The sequence below is a fragment of the Nipponia nippon genome, unplaced genomic scaffold, assembly GCF_047370975.1.
Source record: "Nipponia nippon isolate SJK-2023a ecotype South Korea unplaced genomic scaffold, ASM4737097v1 scaffold_6, whole genome shotgun sequence".
Taxonomy (NCBI): domain Eukaryota; kingdom Metazoa; phylum Chordata; class Aves; order Pelecaniformes; family Threskiornithidae; genus Nipponia; species Nipponia nippon.
The window spans coordinates 16,116,051-16,126,776 of record NW_028262380.1 but is presented as its reverse complement, the minus strand read 5'-3'; positions in this window follow the sequence as shown (position 1 = coordinate 16,126,776).

Genomic DNA, 10,726 nt, shown 5'->3' with positions numbered 1-10,726 from the left:
CCATGTAAGTCAGTCTTGGGATTCTTTTGAATTAATGAAAAAAAGATGTCTTTTTACTGATTTGTCCCTTTCCTTAATTGTTCTAGTAAAAACCAAAAAGTTACCAAAAGCACCTTTTTTTTTTCTTTTTTCTTTTTTCTTTTTCTTTTTTCTTTTTCTTTTTTCTTTTTCTTTTTCTTTTTTCTTTTTCTTTTTTCTTTTTCTTTTTTCTTTTTTCTTTTTCTTTTTTCTTTTTTCTTTTTCTTTTTCTTTTTTTCTTTTTCTTTTTTTCTTTTTTCTTTTTTCTTCTTTTTTCTTCTTTTTTCTTCTTTTTTCTTTTTTCTTTTTTCTTTTTTCTTTTTTCTTTTTTCTTTTTTCTTTTTTCTTTTTTCTTTTTCTTTTTTCTCCTTTTTCCTTTTTTTTCTTTTTTCCTTTTTTCGTTTTTTCCTTTTTCCCTTTTTTCCCTTTTTTTCCCTTTTTTTCCCTTTTTTTCCTTTTTTCCTTTTTTCCTTTTTTCCTTTTCTTTTTTTCTTTTCTTTAAATGTTCAACTCATTAGAGCAGTGGTTTCTGTTGTATACTTGGCAACTGCAGTCATCCTCACCAGCAACCATTCTGAGCATAACTGGTTCTTCTATTGCTATGCACTTTAGTAGGACATTATATTGCGCACACACACACGTATGTCTGTGTGTATATATAAATATGTATATAAGCCTGCATACACCTGTGCACGTATATATGCCTTGGTAGTTGGTGCTGGCAAAGTTTTAGATAGATGTTTGGTTCCCTCCTCACCTGTCTCTATTTACTGTTTTAAGCCAAATGTTTCAGTACGGCTAGAATCGCATATTAGATCACATGGCTAAAACTTGGAAATACCTACAATTATTAATGGTATGTATTAAATATAGCTGTCTCTAGGCTATGTTGACTACATCGACACAGTAAATTAAGCAGGTGCAAGGAGCATGCAGAACACTGGAACGTTGTTGCTTGCACTGCTGCGGTGCAGAAGTGACATGCCTGCCCAGAGCTCACCTTCTACTTTTCATTACATGGTACAATAAGAGCTGCAGTGGGAAGCAGGGAAATGGGAAGATGGCTGGAGAGTAGGTATGCAAACCAGCTCTCATTGTCATTTCACCAAAGCACTTGGATGTTCCCAGTAGTATCATCCTACAGTATTTCAAATCTTCCCTCCACTCCGCTGACACTAGGGCAGCACAATTATTTATATGGCCATGTTATGATCTGGACTGGGAAAATGATCCAGCTTAAAAAATGTGGAAGAGAAGCATAAGTGAATGATTTTTTCTTAGAAGACAGGATTGATGGGGCCTGGCACATGTTCTTTAAGCACAGCTGAGGCAGCAGTGAGCTGGGGCACAGAAGCACCACTGGTCAGTGTTTCAGTGAAGACAGCTTCTCATGGAATCACAGACCTGGGAAAATGTATAGCTCTTTATGACCTGCATTCCTCAGGCCGTGCAAAAGTTGTAAAGAAAACTGACCTTTTTCTCATCCTTCTCACCACTGTCTGACCTCCACTTGACATCAATTCCACCTGCAGAAAGTCAGTCCGCAAACACGTCCTTTCCTGGGCTCCCAAATATTCAATTCACATTGTTTTCCTTGCATGTTGCTATTAATGGCAGAAACACAGCAGATAATAATAATTTTCAAGAATTTCCCCTTTTTTGCCAAGCCAGCTGCCTCATCAAAGAACATCTGGCACCAAAAGACAGACCTGACTCTGTTCCATATAGGGGATATTTCAGAGATGGCTAAAATGAGACACAGAATACCCAAGCATCTGATTGCAGGGATAGGGTTACCCCAAGTTTTGAAAACTGACCGCTATAACTTCTTTCTCTATAAAATCGTTTGTGCTTTCTTTTTTTTTTTAAATTCAATGAAGAAAGATTATTACCTAAAGTATAAAGTGACCTGCCTCTTTTCTGTACCTCTATAGTGGTTTCTTGAAACAGCAGAGTAAAGAGCGAGGAAGTACACAGGGATGCCCTTTCAGCCTATCTGAAATCTGTTGCAAAGAAATACTTTACATTCCTCCCTGTGTTTTCTGGCACTTTTTTCACAAAAGGAGCACTTGCTGTTTTTAGAGTACCTGGCTTTTCTCTTCTTCCATCTGATGGTGAATAAGTGACTTGAGGAAGGGAGTGTAACTTAATGGCAAAGATGGCTCCATACTGATTAGAGATTTTCTTGTGTAGTTTTTCTCCTGGATCAAAAAGTTCTCTGTGTGAGAAAAGCATGTGTTTAGCATATGGCTGCAACTGACGCTAATGTAATTATGCCTATATGCATCAAAGCTGAAGTTGCCCCCTCATATAGAAGCTACAATCCCTAGACATAGCCTGTTAATTTATATTTGCAGTATGTTATGTATGTAAATGTTTATGCCATGTAAATGATATACATTTGGTCAAATCATTCAAATCTAAGCATTCCTCTCCCCTTTGTGTTTTGGGTTTGTTTGTTTGTTTGTTTGCTAGGGGAAACATGGAAGAATGTTTATTTCCTATATTTATCAAAAAGTGGTAAACCCACAACTGTGATCTGAAATTCCTGAAGCTTGTTGCTGTTCAGATGCAGAAAGAAATGATGGCCTCGCCCCAAAGAGCTGCCATGGTAAGCAGGAGATAGGAACCAAACATGGGTGCAGAGAGATAAGGGTAAATTGAGGAATGGTGCACCTCTAGAGGTTTAAATGCGAAGCTCTCTAGGTTGGATTTTGACAAAGGCAGCAGCCCACTCTTCTGCAAGATCTGTGATGCTTGGTGACACTGATTTTGTTCACTAAAATTACTCATCGGATTCTGGTAAAGACTGAGTAGCCTTTCTGTTTAATATGACCCCCTCAAGGTGGAGTCCAAATGAGGCCTCCTGGACTCCCAGAGAGATCAAAGGGAGCCTGTCCTCAAATTCCTACTCTTCAGAATGGTATAGTGTAAATGGTAATATTCACAATATATGTTCAATGTGAAGAAGCTGCATGGTGGTGGTACATCCAAGGAGGAGGCAAGAGCTGGGGACACACAGCATTACACATTACACATTCAACAGCATTGCCTGAGCCATCACTGCTAGATTCAGAGAATGTGTTAGCTGTACAGCAACTTCTATGTTATTGACTGAAAAATTTCTATTTCAGTGCTTAACAGTGGTGTGTAGGCAGATACCTGGTCAGAAAGACAATTCTGGTTAAATGCTGTCAACCAGACATTTAAAAAGAGAGCCAGCTTCTATGGATGGAGCCCTCAGATCGGGGCCAGGAGTCCTGGGCTTCTCTCTCCAGTTCTGTTATGGACATGAAGTAACACCTCAGGAAATCTGTACCTGTTGTGTGGTGAGGTTACAAGGTTTATCTTGCTTCAGATTAATGCTTCACAACCTGAGGAGGCAGCTGGAAGCATAATAAGGTGGGTTTACATCCCTCATCTGAAGAGTGCCCATTGTAGAAAGTGTTAAAACCACGAGCAGTGCAACTAATAACCGCAAAAAAACAGAGGCTCCTTGATTCAAGGTTGCTTCTATACTAAGCTGGTGTGGTCTTTGAAACATTTGCTGAATTTTAATAAATAATAGATGCATAAAGGACTACGGGTTTATCCATGCAGCTACACAGTACTTAATCTGCTACTTAATAGAGTCAGGAGATGGATTTCTCAATAGTTGGACTCCTGCCCTTGACTACTAATTGGTTACCATTTACACTCACAGAGTCATTGACCTTTCAATTTGTAATTTATGAGAGAGTCTTACATCTGATGATACTTCAAAATATTTTAGATCTTTTATGTTTTATCCAGACCAGCTGAATAAATGTTCTAAAAAGTCACTGGGATTTGATAAAGCTGAAATAAACCCAAGTCCATTATTTTTTTTGTCAGTGATGCTAATTTTTTTTTTTAACTTGAGACATTTCACTTGGTCTTAAAGTTGCAAGTAGGAAAAATTTATCTGCCTTGGTCTCTGATGTTATGAGGTGGGGAGGCTTCTTGTGAAGGCTGAGTGCTCCTGGTTGCTGCGAGATCTTTAGAAGGTGACATTGCAGGGGTGATTCTTGTGTGAATTACTTGATTAAAAAAAAAGTTAATTTTGCTTCATACAGCTAACAGGGGTTTGCTACCAGGGCTGATACTGCACAGTGGATGGCCAGTACCTCTATGTTGTCATGGTATCATTTGGTCTACATAAATGAAACTGCTTCACTGCTGTTCATGTGAGCGCTTACAAGGTGCTCAGCTGCACTGCTGTCCTGCAAAGAGGAGTATCAACGGTACAACAGTGACCAAAGGAGTGCAGACAGGCCTCCAGCCTCAAGCATTTGGCTCGAAGGCCACCAGTCTTGGCCCTGAGCATCTATACTCAGACCATGAACTCTGAAATGTAAAGGCAGTGCCAGCATTTTCTTCAGACTTCAGAGTTTAAAGTAGCTGCTGGGGACTCAGTGTTTGAGCGGCATCTGTCCAGAGAGCAGACCGCTAAGTTTTAGGACAGTAAAGATTCAAATTAGCATAGCATTCCCCACACCTTTCAATGGTTTCCTCTTAGGAGCTGGTGTAATTTGTGCTCAGAGATACTGCAGAAGAGACGTATTTGATCCCCACAGCACCCGCAGCTGATATGTCTGGGTTATACAGATTGTGTCCTGTAATGCAGCTATGCTTGTTGGGTTGAGGAGAGCCTGCAGGCAGGGATGCAGAGAAACACAGCCTTTATAAAGGGAATCTGGGTTTGTGCTTGTGAGTGACCTGCTCACCAGCACAGGCTGTTCCTCAACATGCAGGAGTGTGTTGTTATGACCACCAAAATGTGTGTTAATGGGAGAAGACTTCCAAGAATATTTTTTCCAGTTACTGTAGAGACAAAAAGGTTTAACACTGTGTTTAAGCTTAAACTTCCCCCCCCCCAACCCAGTCTTGAAGTGTAATTTCATGTTAGTGCTATTTTTTATAAAACTCAAATCTGCAAAGATAGCAAGAGATAATTCAGAATATGTAATATATTTTGCTTTTTGGATTAGAAAATACACATAAACAACACTATTCACTACAAATGTTAACATTGCCTGCTTTCCATAAAATTATCTTTCTTTCCTTGGCACATTTTTCTGGGAACTGGCCCTTAAAGTGGTGCAAAATGAAGCACCCCTAACCTTGAAAGTGGCCTTTGCAAGCAAGTGATTCTCTCTGTTCCAGGGGGTGTTTTTAACCTCATGTGCTCTTTTTTCTCAGTTCAGATTCCTTTTCCCTAGAAGCTGGTGTCTTCTTTTGTAAAAACTATCAGCAGAGCCGCTGTAACTTCTTCTGCAAAGATTTACCGTGTTACTTTATGCCTTCTAATTCCCTGTGTTCAGTTTGCAAAAACTTTGTTAAACTTTGGCTGTTTGGGTTGGTGTTTCTCCTCTCGAGCGGGTCTGCAGGAGTCAGAGAGCTGCTTCATCAGAAGGGGTTCAAGGAAGTCAGGATTAAACCCCACCTTTTAAAATTTTTTTCCTGGAGTTATGACTTGGATGGAAACCTCATTCTCTAGGTGTGGCTGAGACCAAGATTACATGAGGAATTGGGTGACTGGGGCGTGAAATTGTGGAAGGCAGCAGCCTGCCAAAGGGATTGGGACCAAGCGGAGTGAGGGAGGATGGAGACAGGGGTGTTGTGAAAATACGTGCGTGGTTGAAGCACTCGGTTACTATGGGGATGTGCAACACCACATTCACCACTGAGGAAATGAATCCTGCCCTCACAGCAAGGCTTTCATGCAGTAAATAGCAGAATGTGCTGCACCTTTCTGGGTGAAGCAGGGAGAAAATATGCAATATCTGGGGGAGGGGTTCTTTAGGGAAAGGAGTAAGTGGTCATGTAATGGGAGACGGTGTCAAAATGTATATGCATGAGCAGGCAGCGCTATGGTGGAACAGGCAACTTGAACTCTGGCTTTTTGCTGACTTTTGAGTGTTTGGCTTTGGAGCCTTAATGTTCTTCCATATGGCTTTTTTGAATATAATAACATAACACAACATAACATAACATAACATAATATAATATAATAGATGTTGAATATAATATACATGTATAAATAAATATTCTATGGTAGAGCCAAGGCTGCCATGTGATGTTTAGTAGACTTTAAAGCAAATTATCTTACATTTTAGTTGGGTTTTTTCAGTTAGATTGAACTAGCAAGATTATAAAAAGGGACCTTTTCAGCTTTTTAAAATATATCCCTCAAGATTATTCCAAGTTACCACAAACGGATTGTGTTGGGAATGCGTTCATGTTCTTAAAGTTCAATCAGTAATCTGTGTCAATTCATTTTAGTCTGTGGGTTTTTGTCTTATACCAGTTGCTGCAAGTTATTCATACCATAGGATCATTCATTGGTTTTGCACATTATTGTTTTTGTTTCCTTATGGAAAGCTGAAGACTGAAAAATATGTTATCTTGTTCTCTGTTTCCAAGTTGCTTAAGGATTTGTAATGGTTATTTCTATGCTGTGAAATAAGAGCTTTTTTTTCCCTGTAAATGCAAAGCTTGACTGCATGTATCCATGGTTTGCATGAGATGATAGCTTTCGATCCATGCATAGTCCCACTGGCTGGCTCCATGTGAGCAATAAGTTGTGAACATAAGTGCTAGCAGGATCCAAGGCCTAAGTAAACAAGCAGGGTGCAAATACCAGCGCAATGAATCAGCAGAAGAAATCATCAACAAGGGAATAGTATTTGCAAACAAATTTTGATGTATTTGCCTAGCACTATTAAATAAAAGATCTGGAAAAATTAACTGCTGTGATTATCTGACAAGTGAGCAAAATTGCCAATAGTCACTACCAGTTAATCTTGGAATTAGTTAGTCATAGCAGACTGTAGGGTAAAAAAATTAAAGTACCAATATGAAATGCCAAAAATAGCTGCAGATAAAACAGAATGTTAATATTTTTTTCGCTTTCTCTGGCCTCCTTGCCCCTCCCCATCTGGTATTAATTTTGATTTGATTTGATTTTAAATAATCTTTAAGACATCAAGGGCGTTAGGGCTTTGTACCTTTAGAGAACTAGGTCTGCTTTTCACATTGAAGTGAAAAGAGCGTACCTTTGAAGTACACTCATGGTTCAGAAAGGAATATCCCCACCTCCTCTTTTAGAGTGGAGTGAACCTCAGATGTTTTTAAATACTGGCTTGATATGTTAAGTTTGAAAATGTTTTGGAATGGTTTCGTTTCCTCTTAAGCTTTGTATCAGCCTTGAGGGGGATGCTGCTGACTCAGAGACAGATGGAAAGATGTATTTAAGTGGAAGATTTAAATGAAATTCTTGCTCCCACCCAATTCTACACTGTGCAGTCTGGGTTGAACTGCATGTTGCCAGCTCCTTAATTGTCATCAAAGCTGCTATTACTTCTCAGAGTGCAGAATGATGAAGGTCACAACCAAGAGACTATGTTTTTATACCAGACAAACTTTCTTCCTATAGCTTCTCGCTCACGGAGCTTTAAAGACTAAGAAGCATTACTTGTCACTCAAAGGTACCTAATCTAAAGCATGCTGTGACAGCAGCATGGTAGCATGCTCTGCTAGTGAGTAAGGTTTTATTTTAAAGGTTGCCTAAATAGTGAATGGATTAGGCATTCCACTTAGACATGCTGCTCATTCTCACAGCAGGGGAGAGATGCCGGTTTTATTCTTTCATTTTGCTGAAGCTGTTTAAGCTGGTCTATAGGAAGATGCCATTACTCAGCTGATCAGCAACATCTCTGCACAAGGTAGCAGCCCTGGCCATCTCTGCAAGGCTCTCAGGAACGCAGCTAGAACAGGAGCCCCTTCCTTGGTGAGGCCAGCAGTTTGTCAGGTGTCTCACACTGCTGGGGGGGATGGCAGGGAGTCCTGCGGGTGCTGCAGCTCTGAATGCCTCTGTTTGCTTGGCCAAGTGGGCGTATGGCGCTGCTGAGAGTAAGACAGTGGTAACACGGTGACCTGCTGCAGACCACCGCACTTCAGCTACTGTGTATTTTGATTACTGGGGGGGTGACGCAGTGAGTTTACTTTTCCTTCTGAGGGCAGCTTGGGAGGTCCAGGGTGGTCTAAACTGAGAGGCTTTCAGCCTAAACACCCAGCGCCATTCTCGGATAGCCGACTGTAGGTGTGCCAAGGTGATCATGGTATCAACGGTCAAGAGACTGTGGAGCAATACAGACTCCCTGGCTGGCGCAGCTAGGCACTGCCTCCATGGGCAGGCAGTAGTGCAGTGCCATCTGTAACAGGGAGGGTCAGCAGTGACGTAGTCCTCTCTCCTGTACACCACCAATCATCTATTGGAGTCTTTCCTAGAATAATACCACCTCCTCGGATCAGATTTTGTCATCATATTGTAATTTTTTGCACTTTTTTTTTAATGTTAATGGAAAATATGAAATCAGGGAAGCATCTCTGCTTTGGTAGTGTGCTGTGATATTACATGGTAACTGTGGAGTCTGCCTTTTGGGCATTTTTTTGGAACACTATTTGCTCATCAGTGTTAATGTGAATTAATTTGCAGTAGCACGGGGCTATGAAGTTCTTTACATGAATAAAAGAAAATGATTTAACAAGAATAATATATATTTTAAACCTATCCTTTCTTTGTCATGGTTAATAATGCTACATCATTAATATTCTCTATGTAGTAGATAGTTTTATGAGGAAGGGAGTTATTGTAAGTGTAAGATTTACAATTCCTTTGTCTAACTTTGTGAAACAATATTAATTTCTCAAGCTACTGCCTGAAAGGAAACATGTCACTGTTGATTTATAGCCTTTGGTCAAATACTCACATAGAGTTTGATCCGTCTGTTAGATTGTACAAATTTTTAGAAAGATTAATTGAAGCATGTAAATTACATCTTGTTGAGGTTTCTCCTTGTCTAACTATGCTAGATAATTACACTGATTAAATTTGTCAAAGAAAAGGAATTCTAACCAGATGTATGAATAAATGTTTTGTGCTGTTAGAGCAATTAAAATCTTCAGTTGAGGCAACAACTTAAGGAAGCATTGAATTTATTAGACTTAATAAAAAAGGGGTGTTTCCATGAAACCACCCATGAGATTTTACAGCAATGAAAATATTTAAGATATTTGTTACATTTCATTACAATAGTTTCATTTTTTTTTCTCTACGTTTCTCTCAGTGCATACAGAAATACAGTACTTTGAACAAAAAATTGTTCACCTGTTTTTGGTAATCACATGTTCAGATGGGTAATATCAGACCTGTGGTACTAAATATGTTATACAGTGGTGAGTTTATGGATTGAATTGCAGTATTTATGTAGGAAGCAATAAAGTCCTTAACTAATAGCAGAATATGAAACTATAGGAATCTCATAGGCTTTCATACTCTATCGAAAGCAGATGGGCCTCATAGACCCTTTGCATAAAGTCTTTCCATAAAGACTGATCTAAACTTCTCAGCCAATGTTTAATATATCCTGAATTTTCTACCGTGACATAATTTGCTTATCAGACAAATATTAGAGCATATTGGTTCCAAGTGAGAACTTAACTCCTCTTAAGTAAGGTTGACAAAGACTAAAAACTTATGTGTGTAATTTTGCCATTTACAGAGTGGTACTGGGGAAATGCAGCAGGGATGTGTTAAAGCATAGGAGCGTAGTAGGCATGTGGAGACCGAGAACAAGGAACTTAATGTGTGGGCTCTCGGAGCCAAATCTTTCATGAGCTACCACTGTGTGAATTTCACTTTTGTCTTCGGTAAGAGAAAATATCCTAGATCTGCTCTCACATTGTAAGTAGTACAATGGATAGGATTGCTTTTGTTCAAACTTTTTTTCTTTGTGCTAATCAGAAACACATCATTACATTTAGTTACTATGGGCAAGAACATCTTGCCAAAAGGATTTTTATTTTATATATGAATGTGATTAAAAAAGAGCAAAAGGTGATTCTGTTGAATAGTGAGGAGGTGAGAGAATAAAACATACAATGATAATTGTCCTGACTTCTTCATAAATGGTTGTGAATAGTTTCAGTAATCGCAGTGAGACTGCTTATGGTAGTGAAGTGTTTGCCAGCACATTGTGGCTGTGTTCATTTATTCTGTTGCTGTGCTTTTACAGCTATATGTGACACAGCAAATGTGTATTAGACACAGGAAGTGTAAAGCTATCCATTATATTCTCAGCCTTCTGAAGTTGGTTGTTTTAGGTCCGTGTGTCGTCCCCCCCCCCCCCCAATAAACTTGTATTGAAAAAATGCCTTTAAGATTTTTAGCTGTAAAATTCTAGATTCACCATGAACAGAGTTTGGCTAATTCAAAAATCTGTGTGTTTCTGTTGGATGTCTCCAGAAAGTGAGAACAAAACTATTGTCTTGAGCAAATGTGAGAAGCCCAGCAGAACGTAGTGATTTCTAAGAATCTAGAAGTATTTAATCTCCAAATTTTAGTGGAAATTAGTGTAGAAATTTGGATATGAGCAGATAAACACCCTTATGGAATTGGCCCTGACTGAATTTCAGAGAAACAACTGAAACACCATGTGCAAGCACAACAGATTGTTAGGTATCTTCAGCTGGATACATGCATAGCATAAGAGCTCAACGAAAATAGGCTTAAAAATAGATTATTCAGTTGGTTATTGTGATTTAAAAATAGTATGCTTATGTTTCTGACTGTGTACACTAGCAGAATTTTAGATAACTGATCCAAACACTGTAACTCCTGAATCCT